General features: G+C 53.2%; 1 protein-coding gene and 1 non-coding gene across 16 annotated transcripts in view; both read right to left on the bottom strand.

Moving 5' to 3' along the window:
• Positions 1-27,125, bottom strand: part of CACNA1C (calcium voltage-gated channel subunit alpha1 C) — a 459,127-nt gene that overhangs the window by 211,264 nt on the left and 220,738 nt on the right. The gene's annotated exons all lie outside the window — the stretch shown is intronic.
• On the bottom strand, positions 26,221-26,292 carry TRNAY-GUA (transfer RNA tyrosine (anticodon GUA)). Its single transcript has one exon. It is a non-coding gene; the product is annotated as a tRNA-Tyr (tRNA).

Genomic DNA, 27,125 nt, shown 5'->3' with positions numbered 1-27,125 from the left:
TCCAGTGGAGAAATAGGTGGAAACTCAATGCTGTCGTCAGAACAGTGCCTGTCAAGGGCTGTGGTGTCTGCATGGTCACCGCGGCCGGCGGGTGGCCAGGGTCCCGGAAGCCACCAGGCGCTGCCGTAATTCCCCGTCACAAAGCCAGGGGGCGCTCACGGCAGATGCTGCTGACACTCATACTGCTGTTCCTGAACAAACCAATGGGGTGGGGGGGAGGGGGTAATGACAAGCCGGCTGTCACTTCAGCTGGCAGGTCTGCAGACAGGGTGCATGTGGTTCCCCTGAGACCCTGCATTGCCCCTCAGCCATCCCATGGAGGCTGCCCTGAGGGCCCTGTCCCCCTGTCCTGCCTATGTGCAGCAGGCGATCAAGTGCACAGCATAGAAGATGCTTTTCCCATTGGGCCGACATGGGGAAAGCTTGTCTCATCCTCAGTGTCTAATCACACCAAGACGGCAAATGCGTGGCAATGCGTGGCTAAGAGGCGGTGGTGTGGTTCACCCAGGCGCCTGCCCCTGCTCTCCACACTGAAGCTGCTCACACCGGCTGGAAGGGTCTGAGCCACCAGTGTCACTCGGGGCCCTACCGCCTTTCCGGGGACAAATGTGTGGAGTGGACATTTGTGGGACAGCCTGGCCGCATCGGGACCTTGGTTTGACTGCCCCATCCACCTCCACCTTTGGTTCATTTCAATACCCATTCTGGACACAGAATGAAGGGACAAGTTTGGACGAACTTTAAAAAACTGGATAAAAATACTGGAATCACGGCGACTTCCCTGGTGAGAGAACATCAAGAGAACGTGTGTTAGACCTCCAGCCACGGTGGCAGCCGTCTGGAGAGACCCAGCCTCTTACATGGGCCCTCAGAGCTCAGGGGTCTGAAGAACCGCTAGTAAACATGCACACACGTGTGCTGGCCTCGGTGCCCCATGTACAGGTTGAACGGTCTTTCAGTCAAGCCCTGTCAGTGGGCGAGTTTGGGCTACTGAATAAAATGTGATCCTGTGGAGAAGGCAATGGCACCCCACTCCAGTACTCCTGCCTGGAAAATCCCATGGACGGAGGAGCCTGGTGGGCTGCAGTCCATGGGGTCGCTAAGAGTCGGACACGACTGAGCGACTTCACTTTCGCTTCTCACTTTCATGCATTGGAGAAGGAAATGGCAACCCACTCCAGTGTTCTTGCCTAAAGAATCCCAGGGACGGGGGAGCCTGGTGGGCTGCCGTCTACGGGGTCACACAGAGTCGGACACGACTGAAGTGACTTAGCAGCAGCAGCAGTAGCAGTGGCCAAGTCAGGGCAACCTCTCCCCCAGCCCCCTAGGGACGTAGCCAGTCACTGCAAGGGGACTCTGGTTTCACGACCAGGTGGTCTCAGTGTTCACCCCAAGCCGGGTCCACGCTGGTCCCCGGAGCAGTAACTGGGTCCCATCCCGACATGGTCTGCTCTGCATCAGGGGTCCCGCTGCATAGAACCCCCTTGCTGTGTAACACCTGGTCCCTTCTCCACCCCCAGCCCCCAGGATCCACTCTCTTCTCAGCACGCGTCACTGTCTGAAATCGCCTGTCTTGTTTACTGTCTGTTCCCTCCATGGCCTCTGAGTACCACTTCAAGCCCAGTACCCAGAGCAGTCCATACCTGACACCCACGGTGCTCACCAGAACTCTTTAATCTCAACATGAAGCCGAGCAGGACTGCACTGAGCCACTCCGTCAGTCCGATGAGATGGGGATGGCCCCCACTTAGAGACGAGGACCTGGCTGAGATCCTGACCCAGGGCAGCATGAGCTGCTGGACACAAGACCCCATGGCTTAAATTGGGGACAGAAGGCAGAACCCGCCCTGTGGGACCCAGGGGTCAAGGAGGCGCCTGCTCCTTCTCCACCATCCCCCTGGAAGCCAGAGTTTCCCCAAAGGTGGGAGGCGGGAAGGACCAGTGGCCAGCATCTACTTGGGCCTGAACAGAGTCATCAGTGGGAGGGTGAGGCTGTCTCACACACCTTGAACTTGTGGAAATGTGGCAGCTATAAATGTGATTCCGCCTGCGGCCTTGCCAACCCCCACCCCATAGCCTTGGGCAGCTGCATGGCCCAGCCTTGATGCCCCTCCCGGGGCCGAGGCTTCCAGGGACCTGGTTCGTGCATGTTGGGGGGATGGTTTCCAAGCACGTTGTCCATCTTCTGCTCCTGCTCCATGTGCTTTGACATCGAGGTTGGGCCAATTTAATACCCTGCTGCTCTGGAGGGAAACTGGGTCCTGACTGCGGGTAATGGCCAAAGGCAGCCTCAGCAGGGGGAAGGGGGCAACCCACGGGGAAGGATCCAGGGGTCCAGCCCCTCCTCCCCCTCTGCGCCCCTCACAGCATCCTCAATGCCCAGGACGATAAATGGATGGGGCCCAAGGGCAATGAACCATGGGCACGACCTGCCACTTGTAAGGACTGCATTTAATGCTTTGTGTACATTTCCTCAGACCCAGACAGCGGACGCAGCGCCTGGCCGAACAGGTCATGCTGGTATTTTGGCTGCTTTCTTTTTCATTTCTTACTAAAAATACATATTCCATGGGCATGGGGAATGAATGGAAGCAAGGAGAGGGCGGAAGGACCAGGCCTGCCGACCACTGGAAGTTTGAGTTTCCTGCTCTGCTCGAGGTCAGCAGCGGGGTGGCTAGTCCTCCAGCAGGGAATGCGCCCCGTGGCCTGAGCCCCAGCCAGTTGGCAGCAGAAGCCCCAGAGGGCAGGGATGTAAGGCACCAGCAGTCTGAAAAGGAGAGGAAATGCAGACCCAGAGTGGAGACTGTCCTGCTGCAAAGCCCGAGGGACCAGGCTTTAGACAGCGCATCGGTGCCAAGACCAGAACGGCCAGCCGCGGGCCTCCTCGGCTCTGGGAAGCTGCCTGCACTTTCTCGGAAGCGTCGGAATGACTTGAGCATAAGGAGCTTGTGTCCGGCCGACCCTCCGCCGGGCCTCCACCATAAGGGGTGTCTGGCACTCCCCGCCTTCCTCTCCCCCCGTGAGACCCGTCTCCCTGCAAGCCCCAACATCTTAGAGATGTCAGGTCGACCAGACCCACAGCAAGAGCAAAGTGCAGAGTGAAAGAAAGGACCACGCAGGGAGCATCCGACGGGTAGCGGGGAGGAGGACGCACCACGCCCAGGCCTTAGGCTCATTTCAGGGCCCTGTATGGGGGGACCCTGGGGCTTGCTCCCCTCAAGGCACTTCCAGGCCCTTTTCCCCATCAGAAGAGTGGGCGGGAAGCAAGCGTGTCAGGACCTGGGCTCCCCTGGATGGCTGGGGGAGGAGGGATGCCGGCCCTGGGGTGCCCCAGCCCCTGCTCCTCACCCAGGAGGGAGGCTTCAACTGGAAGCGCTGCTGAGGGGTGGAGGCCAGCTGTGGCCGTCCCCTCGGGCAGGAGCGTCCCCGCCGTCACTGCGTGGGCATCACTCTCAGTGTCTGTGGAGTGAGACGTCTCCCTACCCGTCAGGGCTACAATCACACCTCGCGGCTCTAACAGAACCTTTCGCCGTGGTGCCGTTCCCGCTCCAGAAGCAGAAAGACGAGCCCCAGGGCTATACAGAACATTCATATAAACACCTCATGAGTCTGACTTGGGGAAGGTCATTTAGGCTCCGACACCTGGGCACTTTCCTGACTGCAGGCCAGCGACAGCCAGGGCCCCTCCAGCCGGGGGCACCTCCTAGCCCCAAGGAGCCTTCTCGAGGGTCAGGACCCTGTGGCTGCCGACTTCCAGCCCGGCAGCTCCTGGAGACGGGCCGCTGCGTCAGGCTTCCCGCGCCTCCGCTAATTAAAACGGGATGTCAGCTATCTCTTCCTTCCGTGCGTTCAGGTCTCTGCGTCACCACCTCTCCTGGCTGCTTTCAGTTTGCTTATGAAACCAGAGGAGACTGTGCCTCTCCTGAGATCTCTCTGTCTAGACCCAGACAGCCCAAGGGGCCCCGCCCCCTTGGGAACCGCCTCCAGCCTCTCTGAGTCCCCAGAGCAGGGCCCTCCTGGCCACCCTCCACCACGTTTCTTTGGTTCAGCTGGACTCAAATGTTTCAAGTTTTATAAAAATTAAAAATATATTTTTTAAAAATTGTGGTAAAATACACATAAACAGAGGAGGACACGGCTACCCACTCCGGTATTCTTGCCTGGGAACTCCCATGGACAGAGGAGCCTGGCGGGCTGCAGTCCACGGGGCCCCAAAGAGTCAGACATGACTGAGTGATTGAGCACACACACACATAAATATAATATTTACCGTTTTAACCATTTTTTAAGTACACAGCTTGGTAGCATTAAGTACTTCTACAACCTCCTGAACTCACCATCGTGCAAAAGAGAATACTCTGTCCCCATTAACCACTCACTCCCCAGCCCCCTGGTAACCACCACCCTACCTCCCGTCTCTATGTATCTGACTCCTCTAGGGACCTCAGAGAAGTGGACTTGAACAGTATTGGTTCTTTCGTGACGGCTCATTTCACTGAGCACCGTGTCCTCAAAGTTCACCCACGGTGCTGCAGGAGTCAGAATCCCCTTCCCTTTCAGGTAGGTACAGACCCCGTCCTGCACCCCTTCTTCCATTGATGGACACCCAGGTTGCTTCTGCCCCTTTCCTATTGTGATCCACGCCACTACGAACATGGTGGTACAACTACCTTTTTGAGACCCTGCCCTCAGTTCTTCTAGATAAACTTCCAGAAGTGGAATCAATGGATCAATGGTGGTTCTGTTTTGAATTCTTGAGAAACTGCTGTCCTGTTTTGCATAGCGGCTGTGCACTTCACATGCCCTCCAGTAGTGCCCGAGGGCTCCAGTTCCTCTGCCCCCCTCGCCAGCACGTGTGATTTTCTGTCTGTCCCGGTCTGGTCTGGGTTTTGACAGCAGCCATCCTGTAGGTGTAAGGCAGGGATGTGCCCTCCTGTTTAGGCTCTGATGGTGGCCACTTTCTCCCCTCGTCACTGGTCATCTTTTCAAGTGTGTGTGTATTTCTCACCACGGGCACACCTACCCTCTATGCAGCCGTGTGGGAGCCGGCCATCCCAACCCCACAGGGCTTGCTGAACCAGGATGGGCGTGGGCCTCGTCTCCAGGGACTTGAGCTTGTAGCTGCCTCTCCAGCTGAGCTCGGGCCGGTGCCCACCATTGCATCCAGGGCTTCCTGTCCAGCCAAGGTGGGACGAACTGGCCCTGTTGGAGCACTGACTTGGCTGGCATGGTAATCAGATGCCCGCAGGCACGTTCTAGAGCAGGCGCCCAAAAACATCTCCTCAGACAAGAGTGACAACAGCTGGCACCCTGTGCTGTTTACCATGCGCCCTGTGCACACACATGGGCTGATTTAAGCCCCCTAATGGCCCGACGAGGGTGCTAGGATCACCCTGTTTTATAGAGGAGGACACTGAGGTCTCCGAGGAACGTATGAACTTCCTCGAGGTCACACAGCCCGAGAGGCTGAGAACTGGGATTTGACCACAGAGCCTGTGCTCCTGACTTCTCTGGCCAGCTTGGGGGTCGGCACCCCAGGTGAGTGGATGGCGAGCAGGCCCAGACCCTGTTCTCTCAAAGGAGCTGGTGACCCTCAGGGTGCCGGGTCCCCATCACTCATTCTCTCTCCACAGAAGTCTTTCCTCTGACGGCAGCCTGTGGTCAGAACCGGCTCCCAGAGCCCAGGAGAGTCACGTGCAAAGAGTTGTGACATCACCCTCCTGTTGATGGCAACAGGCCCCCAGGGTCAGCGGACACTGAGACTTTGGTCAAAAAGCCACGCATCTCTGACTTCTCGAACTAAGTAAGAGTGCAGAAGGTCTCTGTTCTGGGGAAGCAGAGAGAGCCCTTTTACTGGTTTTACAGCAAAAATTATGCATTCATTCTCTCAGTCAGCTGTGTCTACATTCCTCAATAAGGCCCAGAATGTCCTCTTTGCTCAATAAATAGATTTTCTTCCCTTTCACACCCTTGCCAAGCCCTCCTCTGGACAGTGGATGATGACTTGGAGCACCTGCAGCTCTGACGGGCCTGGGAGGCACAGCAGCGCAGGCCTCTTTGAGTTTATACAACCCCAAAGAGCCTTTACCTGATCATCCTGCTTTAGCATTTGAGGTAAAGTACATAAAAGTGGGATTCCCTGGAGACTCAGTGGTAAGTCTCTGACTGCTAATGCAGGAAATGTGGATCCCTGGGTCTGAAACACCCCCTGGAGAAGGAAATGGCAGCCCACTCCAGTATTCTTGCCTGGGAAATCCCATGAACAGAGGAGCCTGGTGGGCTACAGTCCATGGGGTCTCAAATCAGACATGTCTTAGCGACCAAGCAACAATAGCAACTCACAAACATAAAACTGACCATTTTTGAGCAAAGTTCAGTAGCACTAAGTACATTCACACTGTGAAGTTACCAGCTTCATCTTCAGAACTTTCATCCTGCATTTCAGTGTCATCATGAAATTAAAACATGAGTCCCCAAAGCTGTTTCTCACTTTACCAGCCTTGGACGAGACCCACGGATTTCTCTGCAGCCCCGCAAAGACATGGCTGCTGCCCCACGTACATTTCTGCTGTCCAAGTTAAACAAGCTCTTGCTTCTGGACGTTTGGTGCCCGGGTCTGCTGCCTTCCGTTTGCTGGGGCAGAGGCAATGGCTGAAAAGGCCCCCTCTTATGTCAGGACTGATGGCCGCCCCAGGGAAATGGGTCAGCCTGGGTTGATTTCACTGTTTTCCCAAGGTAAAGGGGGAAAGTAGTCATCACAGGTCCCGTACACTGGGTGATCTGCTGGCTCGGTATCTGTGTAAACAGTTAATTGCAGGCTTGCAGGCCTTGGAGAATACAAGGGAGATGTAATTAATTCCAGTACACGCCTTGCAATGTTTACATTCCAAATTACCTTCAAGTCAGAAGTATGTGGCCCAGAACCACAGTTTGGGGGCAATAAAATTCCACTGGCCGCTGCTTCCAGCATCTGGAAGTCATTTGCTGGAAGAGATGGAGTTGGCCATTGGGGAAAGTCAGATGTGCTTTGGGAGAGAGATCTTTGAGGTGACACTGGCCTCCACCCAAGTCACTGACACGAGGGAAGAACCAGGCATGCTCCAAGCAAGGGCCATGCCCGTGGGTCCCAAGTGGAGGCAGGGGGCAGGCGCACCTTTGGCTGCCATTGGCCGGAAGCAAGCCTTGGATAAGAGTGTGGGGAAAGACATGACCCCAGCGACTGGGATCAGATTTCTGGAGATTATTTCATGCCGTTACAGACGCCAGCCCCAGGTCTGCCAAAGCTGGGGGTGTCCTCCTGCTGCTCCTTATCCCCTCACCCCAGGGGCCCCCTTCCAGGGTTCACGGGAAACTCCGTCTGCAGGAGGAAGGGTGACGCAGGAAGGAGCTGCTTTTCTGATGCTGGACTTGAGAACATCGTGGGCTGGGTGTACGATCTCTGCACATGGGGAGCCAGGACCCACGGAGGAAGACCCTGTCACTGGCCAGCCCTGTAGGGCCCCCTTGGCCCCCCTCCCGGCCCCTCCCCACTGCAGGCACAGATCACTCTCCTCCCAGTACTGGTTCTTCTTCAGGGGGAAGGCAGCAGGACCAGGTCAGGAAACATACTTTGCATTGGCTCCTTTGGAAGTCAAATGAGTCAACCCTGCCACTGCTTTCAGGATTTCTCCAAACAAATCAAAGCTCCACGTCAGCCCTCATGTTTGTCACTGTCTCTGCCTCCCTCCCGCCCAGAACCAAGGCAGGTTTGTGGAAGACATGCTCCAGGAGTTCTCCTCTTGTCTTGGTCTCTCTCACCCGGGGGCGGGGGACAGGGTGTGGCCCGTCTTCCGGGCTGTGGGGACGGAAGGGGAGGGAAGTGGGCCCTGTGGCCCAGCAGATGTGGACTAGGACTCCACCACTCTGAGCTCCGTTGCCTGCGTGTGACGTGGAGGTGGAAGCACGGCTTCTCCCATGGACGTCCTGAACGGTCAGGTGAGCAGAGAGGCCTCTGCGTACTCTGGATGGGGTGGCCGGAGTGGCCTGAGCGGTGAGCTGAGTGTCTCCAGAGATGGAGCAGCGAGACACACGTGTGGATCTCAAGGACCCTAGCCACCCTATTTGCTACCGGGAGCACTGGGCATGCCCAGAAACTAGAGCCCCAGCCACCTCCTGCACACCGTGCCCACTGCAATTCCTCTCCACAGCCCTGTCCCTTCCTCCCCGGACTGTAAGTCACCAGAAGGAGGGAACGCCTCTGTGTGGACCGGGGGCCGTGGTGCCTGCAACGCCACCCGCACAGCTGTGCCCCACGAGTGCTTTTCAGGACGACCATCAGGATGGCATCGCTGGGGTACATGTTCTGCACGTTCAAAACTGAACGCCAGCCTCTCCTGCTGACCCGCTCGGACAGCGGTGCACCCAAGCTCCTCGCCCACGGCCCAGCGTGTGGGTATTAGAAGGGTTCCTGTCATTAAGCAGTTTGGGTTCATTACCATGTGCGTCAGCATCTCACCAAGTGGCGTCTGAGGATGAGCCGCATGGAAACCGCATGGGGTGGGGCGGGGGTGGGGGCAGGAGCAGATCCCTGGCATTCACCCTGGACCTTCTGGACTGTCGTCCCTGGAGACAGAGCCAGGGACCTTCCCCCAAACAACCCCCCTTCCCTGGCGGCACCTCTGGGCTCTGGGAGCTTCCGTTTCTGCCTGTGCTTTTCTGAGTTTGCAAAACCGCAGCCGTTTGTGTTGGTCTTTGGAGCAGGCGGGTGGAGAGGGGGTGAGGAGGGGTGGGCTCAAGCCGGACGGATGTAACCCCTGCCTGTCACGAGGCGGCACAGGAAGGCCCCTTGGTGCATCAGGGTCAGTGGCGCAGAGGGGACCTCTGTCCAGGGCTTCATAGGTGAAACGTCTTTCTGGGTGGCATACCTGGGTCTGTCCTGTGCAGTCCTACATCTGTGCTACAGGATGGACAGCTCTGCACAAGCCCTGGGCGGTTGTGCTGCCCTGGATGGCTCTGTATGTGCCCTGGACCGCTGTGCAGTCCAAGAAAATCACGGAGCAGAGTTCGAGGCCCTGCACCTCTGCTTCAGTGGGCTCTGCCGGGAGCATAGCCGTGCATCTGTGAGCCTGGGAAACCGGGAGCTGACTGCGGCCGTGTGGCTCTGGGCTGTGCCATCCTGCATTGGTCCCTGAGCATCTTGGAGCCTCACTTCGTCTCAATATTAAACAAAGGGAGTCAAACTACATCAGCGGCTTTTAGATTTTGTTTTGGCAATGAAATCATTTTTACCAAAGACCAGAACCTGGGTACAAGAAACAGGTTAAAGCACAGTGGTGCTCACCACCTATGGCAGCCTCTGTGTCAGGACCTGGGAGGCTGCCATTCGGCTGAGCTAGCGTTCAGGCCAGATCCCAGGACTGGGAGCCCAAGCCTGCAGAGAGTGCTCACCCCAGGACTGGACTCGGGGCCCTGGGGTGCCTCTGTGCCTCTCCTGTGTGGGGGACTGGACTTGGGGCCCTGGGGCACCTCTGTGCCTCTCCTGTGTGAGGGGCGGCGGTGGGGGCAGGACACAGGGCTTGCTCCTCTGGATGCTCGCTTACTCTTTCAGCTTGGAGGAGTCACTCTGGCCCTGCTCACAGGTGGGGCGGTCATAGTCGGGATGGGTGTGTCACGGTGGGTCATTCTCATGTTGGAAACTTTCCACAGCATCACTGCTCAGTGTGGTCTCACTCAGAGCGGGCAGTTCCCAATCCCCAAGTGTCTTCTGGGCTGGGTCATGCTCTGGGCTCCTTCTAGGGCCCCATGCCTCCCCAGATGCCCCTCGGCCCCCTCACAGAGACACAAATATTCATGCACACACACGCATGCACACACATGCACATGTGCACACACGCACACTCACAGATGCACGCACACACACACACACAGGTCTGACTGCTGGTGACTCTCTTCCCCTCGGGAGCTCAGAGCCCTGCAGACGCCCCGTCTGTCCTCATCTGAACCCTCAGTGCTCTGACAGCACAGGTGACAAATGCTACCCACGCCCCACCCGCATCCAGCAGCCGAGCGGGCCGAGCTCCCGCCCAAGCCTGAGTCTCGGCTCTTGTACAAATGGAGGACCCCGCCGGGGTGGGGGCAGGGATACCTCAAGGATGGCCGCCATAATCCACACTCACAGGCACAGGCCACTGTGGTACCTGGACACAGGCTTGCCTTCTGCACGGCCACACGTGGTCAGGCCCATTCAGACAAACTCACCCATGATTCAGCCCCAACTTCACACGATGAAGACCGAATCCCCAGGACCTTGGAGTCAGGTAGACAGACACAGTTTCAATAGAGTAATTGGGCTAGAATGAGGTCGGGAGGACCCTGGTCCAATTTGACTGGTGTCCTAACGAGAGGAAGTTTGGCCACAGGGAAGAGATGGCTGTCTACCAGCCAAGGAGAAAGGCCTCAGGAGGACCAGCCCTGCCAACCGCTGACCTCCAATAGGGCTGGGCTGACCTCCACTGGGCTACAATAGGAGGGAACACACTCTGCTGTTTACGCTTCTGGGTCTGCCTCAGCAAACTCTTCAGTCTGTGGACCCTGGCAGGTGAGGAGCCATGGCCATGAGCCACAGAGCCCACCATGACCCCATCATGGCCCAGGATCACTCCCGAAGCCCCTGCTGCCTGCCGCTGGCTCCGTCTTAGGGAAGAGGAGGCATGTGTCTGGGGGATAAAAGAAGATAGAGGGTTCCAGCCACATCCCCACGGGGCTGGCCCACGTCTCGCTCTGCGTCCCACGTTCTGCACCCCCCAGGCCTCAAGGAGAGGGCAGTGGGCCTGGTTGGCATTGGGCAGAAGGCGGCGAGCCAGCCCAGAGCCAGGCAGTGCCCTCCTAAATTAGAACGCGAGGGCAGGGGAGCAATGCAGACCAGACACCGTCCTTCTCACGAGCGAACAGCCCCTGCAGAGTTTATAGACACCGACGGGTCTTATGTAAGAGGCAACATGCTCAGAGCACTAAGAATAGGCCTGCACACATTCTAGCGGACAGGCTATCGATGTGTTAGACCCTCCTGAAGAAGGGGTGCACGTGGGGATGGGGGCCACAGCTCGTTTGCACCCCCACCCTCCGGCAGACACGGGAGGGCAGTGACCGCCCAGCAGAGCACCAAATCCTCAGGCTCCCAGGAGGGCGGATACGAAGGGAGGACCTCCAGGGAGGGGTGGCTTCCTGCTCACCTTTGGGGGGCAGGAGGCATGGAGGAGGCTCGAGGCAAGGCTTCTGCAGCCCCCGCCCCACTTCAAGAAGATGTATGTTACATAGGAGGCTTTGCAGCCTGTACTGGGTGGCCTGGCACCAACAGGGGTTGGGGAGGGAACCACGCACCAGCCCAGCCCCACACCTCCCTCTGCTCCCCCCAAGATGCAAGCCTGGCCTCTGTATCTTAACGTCCCAGTCATGGGAGAGGCCCCCAGCTAAGGGCCGAGGACGGTGAGTGGGTTAAACAGCTATGAGGGGCCTCGGGTAGGAATTGGTGGGGCTTCGTGAAGAGCAGAGGTGGCCAGATTTCAGTTCGTGAACACTTACTGTTCATAAAAATCATCCAACCTCAAAAGCAGCACCCTTTTCAGAAACCCAAACACTTCTTCTTGTAAGCAAACCAAAGTTTACAATTCTTTCCCTAATAAATCAGCTGGATCATACTCTTTATATAAAATCACTGACCCAGAAACAAATCTAAAACAAATCTTCAAAATAGCCTCCAACCACACAGAGAGCTCCCAGTCCCTTCTCATCTTTGTTTCTGGCTGGTTTTAATACCTAAGGAGCATTAAGGCAGGAGCAGGGCCAGGGCTCCCACCTCTGCCGCCGCCAGGGTGGGGACTCCTGGGAAACCACTCAGCAACCAGGGCCTCTGTGCATCTCACATGGAAAACGAAAGGGTAGACATTTCTCTAAGGCCCCTTCAGTATCTGACTCCCTGAACCTTCCTTTCCAGTTTTTCCAAAGGAGAAAAGCCAGAGACACTGGTATCTTAGGTCATCAGAGCTTGTGGGAAGAAGCATCGTAAGACTGAGAGGTCCTTTACTATAAGACATTTCTGAACCTCGACAAGGCTCATCTGTATGATTCTACAGGAGGGATCGGGGCTGCGGCATTTCTAACCTGAGGTATAAAATCTAACCGTTTACAGTCAAAGCTATGGGTTTTCCAGTAGTCATTTACGGATGTGAGAGTTGGACTATAAAGAAGGTCGAGTGCCGAAGAATTGATGCTTTTGAACTGTGGTGCTGGAGAAGACTCTTGAGAGTCTCTTGGATGGCAAGGAGATCCAACCAGTCCATCCTAAAGGAAATCAACCCTGAATATTCACTGGAAGGACTGATGCTAAAGCAGAAGCTCCAATACTTTGGCCACCTGATGCAAAGAGCCAACTCATTGGAAAAGACCATGATTCTGGGAAATGAGAGATGAGATGGTTAGAAGGCATCATTGACTCAAATGGACATGAATTTGAGCAAACTCGGGGAAATAGTGGAGGGCAGAGGAGCCTCGCATGCAGCAGTTCATGGAGTTGCAAGAGTTGGACACAACTTAGTGACTGAACAACAACAAGAAAACATTTTTATAAGATTGGAAAGCTTTAAGACTCACAGGGAGGACAGCAGAGTGTAGAGCTGGCCTTCAGGGACGGAGGGTTCTACCAACGTCCCCTCAATGGTGGGCAGAGGAGGCGCCTCCTGCCCCTCTGTCCTGAGTCAGCCCAGCCCTGGGCCCGAGCACCTCCCCAGGCTGTGCTCACAGCTCCAGGCAGGCTCAGAAGGAAGAAGGTGGATGTCCCTGGACCCTTGGGAGCTGTCTGAGGCAAAAGAGTGGAACAGCTGAGTAGTAGGAAGCCCTGCCAGTGGCCCTGTGCCCCGCCTTGGCCCATCACACTTGTCCCAGGCTGCTTCCCCACGGCCTCTCCTTGGACTTTTCTTCCCTTTAGACTTTCCCTGGCTCCCTGGCTCAGGCCCTGCCAATGAATTCTGCCAACGCTTCTTAAAGTGACCTAGACATTCAGTTTATCCTTCCGCCTTTAGGAAGAACCACACGTCCATCCACACGTCACGGTCAGAGGAGAGTCTCTTGTCGGAAGTTCACTGCTAACGAGCAAAGGGGCATTTACTCGTGTCAGGAAAGCTATTCTGTCTGTCCCTGTGCAGAGCCGGAGCCCACTTCTCTCACTTTTGGCCTTCAGGTGGCACGTGAAAAGTAGTGTTGTTTCTACTTACAACAACAAAGACACTAAAACAACCTAATGTCCACTGACAGAGGAACGGATAAAGAAGATGTGATGCATTTATACAATGGAAAATTTTCAGCCATAAAAATGAATGAAATAATGCCATTTGCAGCAACATGGATGAAGCTAGAGATGATCATACTAAGTGAAGTAAGTCAGACAGAGAAAGACAAATACCCTATGACATCACTTACATGTGGAATCTAAAATGAGATACAAATGAATTTATCTATGAAACAGAAAGAGACTCATGGACAGAGAACAGACTTGTGGCTACCAAGGGAAGGAAGGCAGGGAGAGGGAAGTTTTGGGAGTTTGGGGTTGGCAGATGCAAATTATTATATACATGATGGATAAACAACAAAGTCCTCCTGTACAGCACAGGGAACCATATTCAGTATCCTGTGATAAACTATAATGTAAAGAAAATGAAAAATGATGTATATATATGTATATAACTGAGTCGCTTTGCTGTACAGAAGAAATTAACACAACACTGTAAATCAACTATACATCAATTAAAAAAAAATAGTACTATCTCCTTGCAAGAGACCTTCCCAGGCAGGAAGCTGTCACATCACCTCTGACTGTCCACTGTGGGGACAGATGGGCCGGGCCAATGAGTGGCCAAAGCGACCCTCGACCATAACCCTTGAGCCTTCAGTGTCCAGGTGTCCCCTCTGCTCCCCTCCAGACTGAACTGTACTCCCAGGGCCCCCAAGAAAAACCAAGTAACACAGACAGACAGGTATTTGTACCTGGCATAGCCCCAAAAGGTGCAAAAAAGCTCCTGTGGGAGGTGCCGAGGACTTCTCATGCCAATAGATAAGCCAGGAAACAAAAGACAGGAGGCAGGTATGGAAGCTCCTCACAGGGCCCTGAGCCAGAGCGGCCCCCCAGCACTCAGCTCAGGTCCAGCGTGGTGGGACACGATGGACCGCAGTGGGGAGCCAGGCAGGAGGGGACCCTGAGACGCAGGGAATTCCCGCTGTTCTTGCACCAGGGGCTGCTGCTTGGGGCGGGGACTTGTGAGGGGTTGAACCATGTCTCTGATGTCAGGGGCCATGTCTCCCGTCTCCGAGATTCTGGAGGAGGGTGGACCTGGCTCCCAGCCCCTCACTCACCTATACCTGCCATCTCACCCCCAAACCATCATCTTCCTGAGGATGAAGCCAGGCCTCTCCAGGAGCCAGCACCAGGCCTGGCACTTAGGATGCTTAGTGGGCCTCTGTCCCCTTATTCTCACCCTGGCGATGCCCTCCTGGGGTCTCACTGACCCAGTCCCCAGCAGGTCATCAACCTGGCAGGTCTTCAACCCGGCTGAGCAGTGAGAAGCTGAAACAGCCTTGTCCTGCCTTTTTGGTTGAGAGCTCTTCCCAACCGAAACATAAAACAAAACGCAAGACAAGAAAACATAAAAAATATTTAAAAAATAAGACAAAACATAAGACAAAAAGATAAGGCTTTGTTCCTTCATGCATCTCTCTTCCTCTGGCTCACTGAGTTTCCTGGAAAAAGCTCTTCCTGTTGCCTAGAAAACAGAGGTGATACAGGCAGCGAACGCACGCTCCAGTGCCTTGTAACCTCTTCCCCTCACTTCTCAGAAGGGATGGACAGTGGTCCGGGGTGCCACGCACATCAGCCCCTCCCCACGCTCCCCCAGGTGGCGGCCTACAGCTCAGTCACTGCCAAATCCTGCCCCCCACCCCCCACCACAGGTTGTTGCCATGACAAGTTTTAATAAAACTACCAATATGCTGAACTTAAGACCAGACAAAACCTACAGCCTTTAACATCTTATTTGCAAACATCTCAAGCTGAAGTAATCAAAACAGTTGCAAAGCCACTAGTTACCCTCCCTTCCTTCCCCTCCCTTGGGGTCCTGCTCACCCAGGACCCAGACCCTGGGAAAGGAGGGTTTCTGCAGTTTGTAGGAAGCCCTGGTAGGCGGTGTAGGGGTCCCTCCATCCTGGGCTCAGGGCTGGGCTGTGGGGCAGGCAGGCCAAGGCCTCAGACAGGCGCCCACCTGGGTTCCATTTTGAGTGTTTCCGCTGGCGTTTCTGAATGTTGAGGTTCCTTCATTAAAACACAGCTCTGTTTCCAAATAACTTTTTTTTTTTTCCCCTGCTTCAAAGAAAGGAGCTTTTACTGTTCCGTTTTAATAAGGGCTACCATTTTAGGGCTTCCCATGAGCCAGACCCACTGCTAGGTGGTTAGATAAGATTAGTCCTGGCCACAGGCCTAAGATGTATGAGTTATCACCTCATGTTACAAAGGATCCAGGACTCAGTGAGGCTAAGTGACCTGCCCACACAGTTGGAGGTTGGTAGAACCGAGGATTTAAATCCAGGCAACAGAACCTAAATCCAAGCCTCCACTCATTCTCCAAGACCCCGAGCTCAACAGCCCAGGTCCAGAAGGAGGGAGCCGGGTGAAGCGGCCTGAGCGTGTCCCCCAACATAGCTCAGGCGAGTCCCTCTGGTTGCTGGTCATGGACATGACAGTGAGTCAGGTCCCACCCTACTGTCTGGTCACCTTGTGGGTCTTCAAGGCTGGGGAAGGAAGCTCCTTGACACAGAGAATTCCTTTCCCCAAAGAGAGTAATCCCCCCACCTCTGACAGCGCTCTCTTCTCATCTTACACTCTTCCAGTGGTTCATGGCTTCACTGGGGTCGGGCTGCACCCTGTGGGGCTTCTTGGGGCAGGAGGGAACTGGCACCACCCCCTCCAGAGACCTGCCCTGCCCTGCTGAGCTGGTGGGAGTGGGGGGCAGCAGTGTCCCGGACTCATCCTCCTCCTGGTGCCCCACCCCCAACCGCCAGGACACCTGCCGAGGACCAGGTGCTGGCCAGAAGGCCCACTTCTGCCGCTGCTCCTCCACCTGCTCACGCTTACCCACCTGCAGACTCGGGAGCTGCTGTGCCAACTGAAACATTAGCTCTTCAGAGTGAGCGCGGCCAGCCTGTGGCACCCGGGGACGTCGCCTGCACCGGCTCCACTTTTGCAGAGGTGACTCGAGGCAGAGACTCAGAGCAGCGCTGAGCTGGGAGTCGGGAAAGCAGCTGGCCCCCAAGCTGTATCGCTGACTGAGTGCCACTCTGGGGCAATTTCCTTAATGTCTCTGGCTCCAGCATCCTCAGGTTTCAAGTGGGAGGTGTGGCCAGGTGACCCTCCAAGTCCAAATATTTGGATCCTTTGTGACACAAAGCTCCTCTTATCAGGAGAGTGACTCAGTGACATAAATGTGAGCATGGACATGAATGAGCAGGGGGCAGCTCTTTTGTAAGCAAAAAAAATTAATGTGATAGGATATCTGGGTTTGATCCCCAAGGACCCCAAAAAGTCACTTCAGATCTGGTACCCCCGGTTTGCTCTGCATGCAAGCCTTTGACTCGGGTACCGTGATGGCCTGCTTGCGTCTGTGTCCTCCAATGGCCCTCCGATGGCACAGTGACCTCGGGGCCCAGCCGTGTCCCCACGGCCCCTGAGCCAGCGCATGTCAGAAGTGTAGCAAATGGTTGTCACCCGAAGGAACTTGCTGTCCGCACAGCTGACCCCTGAACCCACCAAAGCCGGGTGGCAGACATGTGTGGACTCTGCATCTCTTGTCCATCCCTTTTCTGGAGATTTCTACAGGAAGGAGTTCTTCCTCTGTTCTCTGGGGACAGGGTTCCCCTCCCCTGGCCTACCCCTCTGGGCTCCAGCAAATGGGGTGCCTGTGGGCCCAGCACCCTGATAGCCACATCCAGGCCTCACTCTGTGAACCTCGCCATACCTCCGTTCTCCACCCCCTGCCCCCCCAGCATGTACCTGAGAGGAGGCCTCGGCTCCCCCAGCTCTGCTCATCACCCACCTGTCTCCCATCTGGGCTACATGTGGTGCTAACTGATCAAAGGCCCCTGGTGTCAGTGAGGCCCCAGTCCTTCCCTCCATCCGCTCCGCACAAAGGGCCCTCTCTGCCCGCTGGGCAGCCTGAGTGGGGCATTCTACATCCTCACAGGCAGGCTGAGCCAGGGGACAGACCCTTAATTAAAGTTCATGTCCCACCATTCACCTTGTCATGCTCAGGCCCCACGTGCACACTGGCTGCTGGCAGCAGCCCCTGGCACACCAGGCTGCACCAGAGAATCGGCTGACCAGGGCTGCCGGACCACAGGGCCACTCAGTGTGGACGCCCGAGCCTGGGGCAGGGAGGGGCCCCGGGAGGCCAGGCCAGGGAGGCTCAGGCCCGCCAAGGACACAGCACATGGGACACGAGGCCAGGCTCTCTGCCCGGCACCCAAACTGGGCAGAAAACCAGTCAAGTAGCACACACAGCTCGTGGCTGAAGGGCTGGAGAGGAGGCTGCCACTGCAGACCCACTGGGTGGGGACCATGGGGTGGGTGCAGCCTGGGAGCACACAGCCGCCCTGGAGCAGCCGACTGTGTTTCCAGACCACCAGGGCCACTGGGAGACTGGTCCGTATGCTGCCCACGGGGGATCTGCACAAAAGCTTCTGAACTCGAGTGAGGTCAATGGCCCTAGTTTGGCAGGAAATGATCAGACCTCAGGGGGAAGCCGATTGGAGGGGAGGGAGGCTCAGGGCAGAGGTCAGCACCATTGGCCATGTCTTGCACACCCCTGCTCATGGGGCAGGGCTGGGGGACAGAGCTTAACCTCCCTTCTCCAAAGGACATGGATGCCCACCATATGCCAGGCAAGGCTGTGCCCCCTGATGGCTCAGGAATCAGAGGCCCCCAAAAGTACCCTTCACCTCTACGTGGTGCCTGGCACAGGCTGAGTAGTGACACAGTCATCTCAGAGTTGGAAGCAGACTTTAGCTGTGGCTGCACATCAGAGTCACTGGGGAGTCTGATAACGTCCCACAGCCCGGTCACACCAGCAGAGAGGCCGTGTCACTGCTGAGACCACAGTGTGATCCTTGACCATGGTCGGGACCAGCCCCTCAGCAGCACCCAGAGCTTGTTAGAAACTCAAAATCTCACCTCGGTTCCAGAGCCACTGAAGCTCTGTGGGTGGGGCCCGGGGTGTGTGTTCTTGCCTGTCCTCCCCGTGAACCAGATGCCCATTGAAGCTGGAGAACCGAGAGGCTAAATGAACGTGCAGTGTCCAGTTTCTGCTGTTGCTCAGTCTCTCAGTTGTGTCTGACTCTTTGTGACCCCATGGACTGCAGCATGCCAGGCTTCCCTGTCCATCACCAACTCCTGGGGCTTGCTCAAACTCATGTCCTTCGAGTCAGTGATGCCATCCAACCATCTTGCCCTCTGTCATCCCCTTCTCCTCCTGTCTTCAATCTTTCCCAGCATCAGGATCTTTTCCAATGAGTTGACTCTGCATCAGGTGGCCAAAGTATTGGAGCTTCAGCGTCAGCATTAGTCCTTCCAAAGAATATTAAGGACTGATTTCCTTTAGGATTGATTGGTTGGATCTCCTCGAAGTCCAAGGGACTCTCAAGAGTCTTCTCCAACACCATAGCTTAAAAGCATCAATTCTTCGGCGCTCAGCCTTCTTTATGGTCCAACTCTCACATTCATACATGACTACTACTATTTTTGTTCAGTTCAGTTTAGTCACTCAGTTGTGTCCAACTCTTTGCGACCCCATGAATTGCAGCACACCAGGCCTCCCTGTCCATCACCAACTCCCGGAGTTCACTCAGACTCACGTCCATCGAGTCGGTGATGCCATCCAGCCATCTCATCCTCTGTTGTCCCCTTCTCCTCCTGCCCCCAACCCTTCCCACCATCAGAGTCTTTTCCAATGAGACAACTCTTCGCATGAGGTGGCCAAAGTACTGGAGTTTGAGCTTTAGCATCATTCCTTCCAAAGAACACCCAGGGCTGATCTCCTTTAGGATGGACTGGTTGGATTCCCTTGCAGTCCAAGAGACTCTCAAGAGTCTTCTCCAATACCACAGTTAATCACAGGCAATTCTGATGTGTGGCCACAGATGACAATTAACGAATCACATGGTCACTCCCGGTGGTGCACAAGTCCTTCACCCAGAATCACAGAATTAGAGGTGGGTTATCATGGACAAGGCCATGTCCAGACCACGCAGGCTGGAGCTGCCCTTCAGGGTGCTGATCACAACACCCACCTTCCTATGCAACCCTCCCTGTCCACCCCGTTCCTCTGGGATTGACAGCATTGCCTGGGGGACACTGGCCCAGCGACATGGCAGGAGGGAGTGTGTGTGGGGAGCACAGTGCTGCCCCCATCCCCTCAACAGACTTATTTATGAGGTCGATGCTTCATTGCTGTGTCTCCTATTAAAACATAAACCCACATGGGGTGGATACAGGATAAAGAGAAATGTATGTCCCCTGATACATTCCCCCGTGCCTGGCTCGCAGCACATGCTAAACAAATATTTGCTGAATAAACATATGAAGAGATACACAGAGGATCTACTTATAGCCCAGGAAAGATCTCTGGGTTATCTCTAGGAACTGGTACATTTGGTCCAAATAAATGGACTTGTAAAGAAAGGCACTTCTATTCTGACTGGGCCATGTGGGCACTGGTCCCATAAGCCAGGCAGAAATCTAGTCACCAATATATGGATTTATGCTAGCTTTTAGGAAGCTTTTCACAAGAACTTTGTTTTGGAATTTGGAGAGGAATGGCTGAATTTCAAACACAGGAAGTCCCCAAAACCCAGGCCGGCACCTGAGACACAATCTGTTGGAAAAGTGACGAATTCCACGATCCTGTGATGAGATCCCTCAGTAAGAAAAACATCTAGACTATGAGAATGAGCCTCGAATCCATGTGCCTCTCCCCAGAGGAGAGCAATTTGTAAGAGCTTGAACACCCAAGTCACCCACTATTTCTTCTCCATGTGCCCCCACCATCCAGTGGGCCGTCCAGAGCAGGGACATCACCCATGTCCACCATCACAGGCTGATGAAGGAACTCACAAGCCTGGTGTTTCACCGGCCAGAGGCGCCTTGAGGCAAGGGAACCTTTGGGGCCAGGCCATCCTGTGGCTCCCAGAAAGGTGGCAGGGAGGGGGCTGGGGGCATCGAGAAAAATGAAGTTTGTGGGTCACCAATGGATGTGAATCTTCCCTGCCCTGGTTGCAGGGGTGGGGTGACTGCAGCCTCATGCTGAGCAAGGCTGGCCGAGAGCCTCATAGCTTGGGGCCAGGATGACCGTCTGGTCCAGCTGCCATCAGTCGGGACCGGAACAAAGCCAAGCCCCCCGGAGAGAGGCTGAGTTACGGTAAATCAGATGCGATAATCACGGTAATCGCTTACATGTGGACGCGTCTCACAGTGGACGCAGCACTTGCCCAGATTCCTCCTGCTTGCTTATTCTGATCCTGGGGGGAAGACCTGTCCAGGTCGTTCCTCTCCTAAAAGCTGATGGTACGGAGCCAGCAGTGAGCTCGTCAGGGAGGGTGGTTCCACGGCCCTGGCCCCTCGTGCAGTCCCCCACCCCAGACTCTTCCCAGCCTCTCCTCTCGGCAGCTCTTATTCATTTTGTCTTGGCAGCAGCCTCTTGTGTAACTGAAACCGCAAGAAACTTTTTGTTTGGCTTCTAACTCAGAAGAAATTCCAGTAACTTGGTTCCTGCTACTTAAAAAAAAAAAAAAAAGCCTGGAGCCCAGCTCTGGAGAACTCAGCATTCCCTCCCACCCCCCAAAACGGAAGGACTTCTCCCCGCCCCGCACCCTCCTGAGTCTGGGAGGTTCAAGTATCTGAGCCCGGGCCTCGTGCAGTCGCCCATGGTCCTCTCACCCGCCGGAGGCCAGGCTGGGATGGAGCCAAGCAAGTTAAGAGCTGTTGAAAGATTAGCTTGGCTGGTCTTTCCTCTCACCCGGCTATGATGCTCACTTTTGTTTTCGGCACACAGGGCCTGGAGGGCACAAATGAGATCAGCAGGCATCCAGGCCCCCTGCCTTGGAGACACACGGAGGCCACCCCCCGCCCCCGCAACCCCTCTCTACACCCCAGGCTCCGTAACCAAGACCTGCCCACATCTTCACACACAGCCACTTGCCCTGGTGAGTCAGGAAGAAGGCCCTGACTTTGGATGTTCTGGGCCCTTTCTATTTAAAGTGGGATCCCCTGGACGTTTGTTTAAGCAGCAGCACCCTGGGTGGAGAAAAGGGAATGCTCCTACACTGTTGGTAGGAATATACATTGGTGCAGCCACTACGGACAGTATGGAGGTTCCTTAAGAAGCTAAACAAAGAGCTACCATATGATCCTGTAGTCTCATACCTGGGCAAACACATATCTGGAGAAAATCATACTTCAAAAAGACACATTCACCCTAGGGTTAATTGCAGCCCTATTTACCATAACCAGGACATGGAAGCAACCTAAAATATCCACCAACAGAAGAATGGATAAAGAAGATGTGGTACACATGTACAGTGGAGTATTACTCAACCCTAAAAAAGAATGAAATAATGCCATTTGCAGCAGCATGGACCTAGAGATTGTCACAGTAGGTGAAGTAAGTCAGGCAAAGAGACAAATATTATATGATATCACTTTTATGTGGAATCTAAAAAAAACAATACAAATTAACTTATTTACAAAACAGAAACAGACTCACAGACATAGAAAACAAACTTAGGGTTCCCAAAGGGGAAAGGGGAGCTATTTGGGGTTGGCGGACACACACTACTATATATAAAATAGGTAAACAAGAAGGCCCTACTGCATAGCACAGGGGACTGCATTCCATATCTTACAATCGTCTATAACGGGAAAAAATCTGAAGCTATACATCTGGAACTGATACAATATTGTAAATCAACTATATTTAAACTTACAAAAACAAAAAAGGAGGAGGATTTGAAAAAATTAAAAGAGCAGCACCCTGGATCCCTGTCCTGATGCACTAGATCAGAATTTGCATTTTAACAAGAGTCCCATGCTCAGCCGGGCACGCTGCACCCACAAAAAGCAGCCCTGTGAAAGAGGACTCGCCAGGGACATTCCAACTCATCAGACACGTCAAAGTGCCTACCGTGTGCTGGGCCCCAGGTTTGGTGCAGAGACCCTGGCACACAGGCTGAGCATTCTTGGAGGTGCCCATGAACCCAGTGAAGTAGGTCCATGGCTCCCTCACGGAGGCAAAAACTCCCCCTTGTCCCAAGTCCACCTGAATCCTCAGAGCTCCACATATGCATTTTCAACAGAACCCGAGCTGGTGGTCTGCAACCCAGACTCTCTCCATCTGCCTTCTCTTCTGTCTCCTTCCCCAGGGAAGGCTGAAAACACAGCCACCTCTCGAGCCTCCCTTGCAGCTAGCTGTTAACCAGCCCCCTGATCCTGGTAAAAAGATGAAGGAAAAACAGCCTGGTCCCTGGCCCCCACCATGCAGTGGCCAGGAGAGCCAACACTGCCTGGGAGCTTGGTCCAAGTGTAGCATCTCAGGCTCCACCCCAGATCTAAGGATCTAAATCTGTTTTAACAAGATCCCCGGCTGACACTCATATTTAATTCGAGATGTGTTCTTGTGGGGGGAGGGGACTGGGAAAACCTCTGTCTCCTATTAAAAGACACGAATGTTGCTGGTACCACACCTCCCTCACCATCCCTGCCTTGAATGCAGGTGATGCAGGGTCTGCATAACCATTGGCAAGAACGAGAAAAGGAGCTGAGTACGAACAGACTGGAGTGAGGCAGCGGGAAGTGATAAAGTGTTTGGGTCCTTAGTGGCACCCGAAACTGCTGGAGCAACCTTGAGGCTGTTCCAGGCTTCCTGTGTCCTGTCACTTGAAGCTGAAGACATTCCTAATTAACATGAGCTCTAAGGTCTGAGCACGAGGAAGGTCTACCAGGACTTGGGCAGCCCCGAGAGCTGAGTCTCCCTGGAGGAGACCCTCTGGCCCTCTGCTTCTCCCTTGTGTCTGGTAGGGAAATGGGTGAGCACCCCTCTCCTGACAGCTTGCTCAGTGGGCACGGTTGGTTCTGTGGGTAAGTGGCACACCCGCTCCTCGTCCTTCTGAATGCCTGTACAGCCATGGGGAAGAAGTGGCCGTGTGACCTCCTCCTGGAGTCACCGCCCTGCCGCAGGACTTTGGCTGTTTACTCAACTCTCGGTATCCTTGGAGTGTCCAGTCCCGTCTCACCCTTCATGAGGTTCCCTGGACTCTCCTGGTGGATTAGAAATCCAAGCACTAAGACGCACAAGCCAGGGATGCACTCAGGCCGGCTGGCACTTCTGAGCTCACAGGACTGTCCTTCCTGTGAAGGGACAGGACAGGAGGAGGGGGAGGAAGCAGGAGGAACTAGATAATCTCAAGGCAGCCTCCAAAGAGTGCTATTATGCCAAGTTCACGAACTTCAGAAATGTTACCCTGGATTTCCCCCTCTGTCATCTCCACCAGGAGTCTGGCTCCAGGGACAGAGGGTGACGTCTCAGCCTGCAGAGTATGGGCTGAAAGGCTCTGGGTTGGTTTTCAAATAACAATCATTATCACATGATTAGGCAAGTCAACCTAAGTTCTGCTAAAGGAAGGCAGGAGGCCAGTGGAGAAGAGGCTGGGTGGACAAAAAGGTAGGAAGGGAGAAGCAAGGAGAGCAGAGACCTGGGCTTTGACCTCCTCCCCTGGTGTCTGTGGCTCATTGGACTAATGACTTCAGAGTCACTGAAAGGACTGTGATTCATCTATACAATAGGATGCTTCTCAGCAATAAGAAGGAATGAGTGGCAGGTACGGGCAGTAACACGGAAGACTTGTGAAAGCATCTTGTGCACTGAAAGAAGCCAGACCCCAAAGGCTGCATACTGAATGATCCATTTATATGATGTCCTGGGAAAAGCAAAACTATGGGAATGGAAACCAGGTCAGTGGTTGCCATGTGTTAGCACAGGGAGGGGTAGCTATAAGGATGCTTCGGGGGACAAGAGAAACATTTTCTATCTTGATTGCAATAGTGGTTTTACAACTACAGAAATATGACAAGACTCATAGAGGTGAGGACTTCTGGCCAAGATGGGTTAATAAGGACCAGATCTACCCTCTTGCCATGAACACCCAAAATCAAAATAGCAAAAGTGGTTGAAACGACAGTTTTCAAGATCCTGGACATCAACCAGCAAAGGAAGAGCCCTGAGAAATGGGGAACCAACCAGGTGGACCCTGCCACTGCCCATCTGTTGCCTTGTTAGTTTTCAGACCAGAACATACACAGGGGCCCACCCGGAGGCGGTCTGGCAGATGACTAAAGAGACAGATCTGAGAGTCCAAGGAGACAAAGCTGCTGGATCTCAAAGATGGAGGAGCAGACAAGAAAGAGCCACCCTGTAGAGGGCCGCTTTGGATGGTGGACGCATGCGAGTGAGGGAGCCACCTGGGGCTGAGGGAAGAACTGTACTCGCTTGCTATTACTAGGAAACAAATGACCACAACCTCAGTGGTTAAACAGCCCACCTTAATATCCCGCAGTGTCTGTGGGTCAGGAGCCCAGGCACGGCATGGCCTGACCCTCTGTGCACTGTACTCGAGGTGTCGAGCTGGGTGCAGCATCATCTGGATAAGCATCTGTTCCAAGCCTGAACTGATGGAGGGCAGGATCCATCTCCCATGGCTACACGCAGCCTGGGTTCTGGAGGCCACCTTGGCACCTGGGGTCCTCTGGCATAGCCTCTGGCTTCTCCAGGCCCCTGGGGGCCCTTCCAGCTCCAAGTGGCTAAAGTAGGGTCTTACATACTGTAACTTGGTCATACCATCTGCATCTCATCATCTTTCATGTGACACAGCCTGCTCACAGAAGAGGCCTCCCATTAACCTGTCATAGTTCATCAGTTAGAAACAAGTCTCAGGTACCTCTCACCCTCAAGGGGATGGGGCAATACAAAGATCTGAACAACAGAGGCAGGGTCCTTCTGCCAAAGATCCCGCAAGAGGATTATTAAGAAGAATAATACAGCTCCCAGTACATACACAGAGCTGGGGATAATGCCTACAAACCAGACTTTAAAATCTCATGACTCATAGGGCATAAGACCCAAGGGGTTCTGCCTAAGTCGTGGGCAGTATTCATCTTACACTAAATGCTGTACTGATTCTATCTAAAAAATTTTAAAACAAGATGAAAAAGGATCAAACTGCTTCCAAGTAGCTTAACTGAGTCCCAGTATAAACTTCAAGAATATTTATATAACTATTTTGAATTAATTGAATTCAAAAGAATTCAAAATTATCCAAGGTGAAATTTAGTGTCTTGTACTAACGCAAGAGACCAGGTAAATACAACCTGTAGTGAGGAGAAAAATCATCTAAATGGACCCAGAACCACACAGATGTTAGAATTAGCAGACAAGGATATTAAAACTGTAGCCATAACTGTATTCCATATGGTCAAAAATTTAAGCAGAGACATTAAAAACATTTCAAAGACCCAAAAAGTCCTTCTAGAGATGAAAACTACAATGCCTGAGATAAAAAATACATTGGAGAGGATTAACATTAGATTATTCATGGCAAAAAAAAAATAGTAAACTCGAAGACATAATAATAGAAACCATCCAGAATGAAAGACACATTAAAAAAAATAAAAGAGCATTGGTGAGCTGTGTGAAAATGTCAAGTAATTTAATACATGTATAATTAGAATTCCCACAGGAGTAGGGAAGTGGGAGATACAGCAATTTATAGAATTAACAGCCAAAACTTTACTGAATTTAATTTTGAAAGCATAAACTCACAGATTCAAGAAGCTCAATGAATACCAAGCATAAGAAATTTGAAAAAAAATTTACACACCAAGACACATCAAAATCGAATTGCTCAAAGCCAGTGATAAAGAGGAAACACTAAAAGTTGCCAGAGCAGAAAGACATAGTTTATCTGGAGAAACAAAGGCAAGGTTGATGGCAGATTTCTTGTTGGAAACAATGTAAGCAAGAGGGCAGTGGAACAACAGCTTTAAAATTCCTGAAAGAAGGCAAGAGTAGTGGAGTGGGTTGCCATTTCCTTCTCCAGAGGACCTTCCCAACCCAGGGATTGAACCTGGATCTCCTGCATTACAGGCAGACGCTTTACCATCTGAGCCACCAGGGAAGTCCATAAAGTTCTATACTAAGTCAAAATAGCTCTCAAAAATTAAGGTGAAAAAGCGAGCCTTACTTCAAAGACAGGAAAACGAAAAGATTTCATATCCAGGAGAGCTTCAGTACAAGAACTGTTAAAGGACGTCCTTAAGGGAGAAGGAAAATGATGCAAGATGGAAAGAAATGTGGATCTACATAAATAATTAGGAGCACTAGAGATTGAGATCAAGTTTTCCCTCAAAGGACTGCATAAAAAAGATAATAACAGTGTATTATGAATAAACATTATAAACAATGTAAATGTTTATAGCAAATGACAGCAGGAACATAAAGGCCATGAAGGGAGACATGTAAGGAGACCATTGTAAGGTTCCTATATGACATGTCAATAACACTTGAAGGTAGGCTATGGTCTCCCGCACTGTAGGCAGACGCTTTACCGTCTGAGCCACCAGGGAAGTCCAAGAACATATACAGTAAACACTAAAGCAACTGCTGAAATGACAAGACAGTGAATTTTAACTAGTAAGTCAACAATAGAGATTAAATAGAATAAAATATATGGGTATTGTTTTTTCAAAAGAAAGCAGTTAAGAAAGACAAGGGAACAAAGAACACCTGGAAAACAATAGCGAGATGATAAACTTAAATCTAACGTCACATGTTGATGATCACATTAAATAAAAATGATCTGAACACCCCAGGAAGAAGTCAGAGACCATCAGGCTAGATAAAAGAGCAAGACCCAACTATTTGCTATTTATACAAGAAATTCATTTCAAATACAAAGACACAAATGGGTTAAACATAAAAGTATGGGAAAAGATGTACAATGCTAACATG

This window comes from Bos taurus, chromosome 5 (genome assembly GCF_002263795.3).
Source record: "Bos taurus isolate L1 Dominette 01449 registration number 42190680 breed Hereford chromosome 5, ARS-UCD2.0, whole genome shotgun sequence".
NCBI classification, from domain to species: domain Eukaryota; kingdom Metazoa; phylum Chordata; class Mammalia; order Artiodactyla; family Bovidae; genus Bos; species Bos taurus.
This window is presented reverse-complemented; position numbering and strand designations above follow the sequence as displayed.